Genomic DNA, 4,674 nt, shown 5'->3' on the forward strand with positions numbered 1-4,674 from the left:
TCAAGACCTACAACCTTTTTAGAAGCTTCATAAGGGAGACTACCCTGACTGCCACGGTGCATGCATGCTCATTTTTTGTTCTTTGTGACAATTCCTTGACATTTTGGAGCTTGTTTCATATCGCCTGCAAGAGTGTTCACCTTCCAACCAGATTGCACGCCTCTCACCTCCCCAGAGCAAACCATACAGGGCTATGGGGCTCTACGAGAAGGGCTTATGAAGGGCAGGGACCACCACCCAGCCATCCTCCAATCACTCTGTCTGGGTCACACATTACTGGGGCTCCATAAATTCAGTGAATGGATTGCATAATCTTAACCAGTTCTCAATCCCCATTGCACATTTCTTTCTTTTTTTCTCTCGAACAATAATGCAATGGAAAAATTATTTGGGCTTTATGCTAGTCCAACATAGAAATAATGGGAAGGACTATGATTTTGCTTCTTTCTAAAGGACAGGATGCTCTTGAAGGCATAGATTAATCTTCTATGTAAAAGCCTGACATGTGCTGCCACAAGTTGTATATGTGTGTATTTCTGCTTCATGTATTCCTAATTAATGTTCATTCTAGAATGTCAGGGAGCTCCTAGATATTTAACTTCCTATTGAATTTGGTATCTTTTTAAAGTCCTACAATTACTCTTCGCATAAGGCACTTGGAAAATAGTTCAAAAGAACCTTTGGCATAAGCCCCTTATAGATAAGAACAGTGATTGTTCTCTTTGGGAAATAGTTTAACATTACCACATTCCAAGTGAAGAAATTGTGTTATTTTACCAGAATGATCCCACATGACACAGAATGACCTTTGAAATTCATTTCACAAGCATGGATATTCTAAACCAGTAGTAGGGCACACTTAAAAACGTGTTTTAATGGCTGTTAAGTCTTTTTCAAGTACCTTTCTCAAGCACAAGTCATCAGAGATTTGTGATTGTTTTACTATATTGAAGGCAATGAATGGATGGATATTGACTGCTTTGCCGTCTCAAATTCAGACAGACATTTTAAAACAGGAACAATTTTGTTTGTATTGCTCTGGCCCCAGTGGCTAGTGCACTTTCCAAAACATGACCAGATAGAAAGTTATCCTTGGGCTTCATTTTCTGTCTCCAGAAATCTTCCAAGAGATTTCTCTGTTGGACTGAAGAGCTAAATTCCCCTCTGGACTTCTCTTCTGCTCTGTGCTTTTCCAATGTCCCAGTTAATTCAGTATTTGGGCCTGCTCTCTCTGCTTGCACTTTCCACAGAGAAATTTTACTTTGTTAATATGATGGGTTACGTTTTGCCATTTACTTAACATGTGCCTCTTGAATTCCTCTTTTATGCCAGACCCAGAGCTAAGGCCATAAAAGACAATAAGTAAAAGGACGTGCCCATTAGGGATGATGGGAAATTAGAGAGATTGCTGTTGCGAGGCCCTTGGAAGGCCAACTACTTGAGTCTTGTTGGTGCAGGATAGACTTCGAGGAAGCTGTTCCCAAGGCATGTTGAGAAACTTCTGGGGAGCCTTAGGATTAATTAGAAGAGGAACCTGGAGTTCTCTCAGAGTGGCTGGGGTAGGACAAGACGAATGGTGTTTCATGGCCTATAATATGATGTCTTCTTATCTTACAAGGGTGCTTTTGAATTCTTTTAAAAATGCAAGTCTATATGCTAGCACTTTGGAATACCCTTGATATTCAACAAGAGGTATCAGATTTCTTGTCTCTGTCACCTGTGTGACTGATGACACTCAATTAAAAATGTAGTACCCTTGAGAGAGCTCCAGAATGGAAACAAAGCAATGAAGTCTTAGTATTATTCAGAATATAGTTCTGAAGCCCTGGTTCCTTTAGAGTCTTAGGCCTACCAGGGTCCCTGCACCATATGCTAGGAACTCCTGACTTGAAGTCTTTAAATTAATCTGAGAATGTGTCTGAATCAACAGCAAAGACAAAGAAATTCTGTGATTGATGAGTAATGTCTGTCTCAAGCACAGGAATGCTACTTTCTATCTACAAAGCTCAATCTCATCTATTTCCTGAGTGCACAGACACTCAAGCAACAATACTGGTTTTCAAATAAATTTTCTATCATATACACTTCTAAATGAGGGCCGCCATTCAGGGCAGTTACCTTGTGATTGCTTCAGTTTCTTTTTTTTAAAAAAGTCTACAATGTTTTTTCCAGTCCTTGTAAAAAAGACAACATACTGAGAAAAGGTAGGTCAGCAAAATAGAAGACACCCCTCAGGGAGAGAGACTGACACAAGGATAGTTAACAATGGGCTCAGGTATGTTGGAAGATGCTGGAGGGAAGGAGCACTGATAGGGTAAGGTTCTGATCTTTTGTTCATTGGGTTGCTATGAGTCATAATTGACTCCAAAGACACCTAACAAAAGCAACAGTGGGGTGTGTTTGCGCTTTGTTTTTTTCCCAACAACCTTTCCTGCTGTGTTTCTCTTGACAAACATCTAAAACAAACTCATTACTCTGTAGGCAAACTTCTAGTGGACTCCGGAATAAATCACTCAGGCTTTGCTCTATGTGACTTCCAATTCATGAGAAAACGAAACCTACCTTGAAGGCTGCCACAAGTACTACAGGAATTGATTCTCCGCTCCCCCACCCCACCCCCCACCCCCTCAAGAGATCCTAACTCTGAAGGTACAACTCCTAAGGAGGCTGTCCTGCTAACCCAAAAGTGGTGACTGGCGGTTTGAACTCACCAACTTCTACTTGGAAAGAAAGGTGGGTACTCTTCCGTCCCACACAATTTACAGCCTCGGCTGCAGGGTCTGCAGGGAGTCAGTTCCTACTCACGGGCAGTGAGTTTGAGCTGTTTGAAAGTCTCTCAAGAAGCCCCATTAGCTCGGTGGTTAAGCTCAGAGAAAGCAAAGGTTGGCAGTTAGAATCCAACAACCTATCTATCATCAGCTGTAAAAAGATGCAGCCGTCTGCTTCCTTCAGGATTTATAGCCTCAAAAACCTCCCAGTGCAGCTCTGTAGGGGCCCTCTGAGAATTAGCTGTGTGGCAGTGAGTTAGATGGCAGTGGGTGTGATCCTCAGTACTGGGTATGGGCACGAAAACACAAAAAACAAACCCCAAACCACAACACTATCCTGCCCTGAGGAGTTTACCGTCTGCACAAATATTGACCAGGAAGCTAACTGACCTGACCCAGCCTAACAAGCGTAGAAGGAGTAGGCTGTGTTGAAGGCCCATTCTGAGAGGATGGCTGGGGACGGGGGAGGGGAAATCCTCTCAAGGCAAGTGGGCTGGAGGAAGCAGGAGGAGTTTGAAGGAGTTCCCCAAAGCAGCACATGCACAGACCTGCAGCAGATGGAAGATGGAAATATGGGCCTTGTGAGGAGTTTACAAGTCACTCAGGATGGTGGAAACAGAGACTGGTGGCCTGCCTCTCTCAAAACAGGAGAGGGAGAAACAGTGATAGTGAGGCCAGAGAATCACATGTCCTTTACTGGGAAAGTGATCAAAGCATGAGCCCCGTGCCACAGGGTGACCTAAAGAAACTTGGTTTTGGAGCTGACTGACTTGGGTTGGGTGTCCCTTACATTGGACAAGCTCCAAAGTCTATTATCTACAAATAGAAGGTCTCCAGCTTGCCTTTTAATTGGCATGACTACCTGGGATACAAATGGTTTCTCTGCAAACTCATCAGCACAGGAAAGTTCCCGTTGAATGGACCTGACTCTTCATGGTCCCAGTGTTGAACGGTGGAGAACTAATGCCTCCGTAAAGGGCTGTGAGGTCAGATGGGGTCCCCTCAATGCTACTTCCCAAAGGGTTAAGTAAGAGGCAAGACGGGCAGAATCCCTTTCCCTCCCATCCCCATACTAAGAGGTGCCTCTGGTGGCCTAGTGGCAAGAAGGTGCACTGCAATCCCAAAGGCACTCAGTTCAAGGTCACCAGCTGCTCCGTAGAAGAAGGCTGGGTGATCTCCTCCCATGTGACTGCCTCTGAAAACTCGCCGGAGGGTCAGCTATTGATCAGTTCAGATTCTACGGTACACAACAACAAGAGGGGCCTAGGTTCACATACCTTTTTCCCATAGCTTGCTAATAGTTGTATCTGCATCACCCATCAACTTACTGTATTTGAGTGTCCTGTCCTTGCATTAAGAAGTGTCAGTTTTGTAGGGAATGCTCACCACTGATCTACCCTGAAGACTAACTGCTCTGGGGAAGATTGGGTGGGAGAAAGATCGGTAATGTACAGCCTCAGAAACCCACAGGGGACTCAGCTCTGTATAGTTTCTGGCTCGAGAGCAATGTGTTTCTGAGTTTTGTGGGCTAGCATGATCACTGCCGTAAACCAAGTGCTCACAAAGGGTGACAATGTTATCACTTTGTGACAAGCCCATGGTGGAAAGGAGGACAAAACAAGAGGCAGCTGCGATGTCAGGACACCAGAGAATCATTCATCTTCTCTTAGTAGACTTATTACAGTGTCCAAGCAGAGCTTTGCACCTAGGTTGTGGTTGTGATGCTGTCCAATCCCAGGTAGCGTGCAGTTAAGATCAGATGAAGATCAGGAGAAAAAGAACACAGGGCAACCACTCTGGGTTCAGATTCCTCCTTCAAGGTTGTTTGAGTCCCTCCTCTTGCAAATTTGTTTGCACACACCATATTTATGAACGTGCATTATGGGTGGGTTGGGTGGGTGCACAG

This window comes from Elephantulus edwardii, unplaced genomic scaffold (genome assembly GCF_000299155.1).
Source record: "Elephantulus edwardii isolate Elephantulus edwardi_28Jun2011 unplaced genomic scaffold, EleEdw1.0 scaffold00179, whole genome shotgun sequence".
In the NCBI taxonomy this organism is placed as follows: Eukaryota; Metazoa; Chordata; class Mammalia; order Macroscelidea; family Macroscelididae; genus Elephantulus; species Elephantulus edwardii.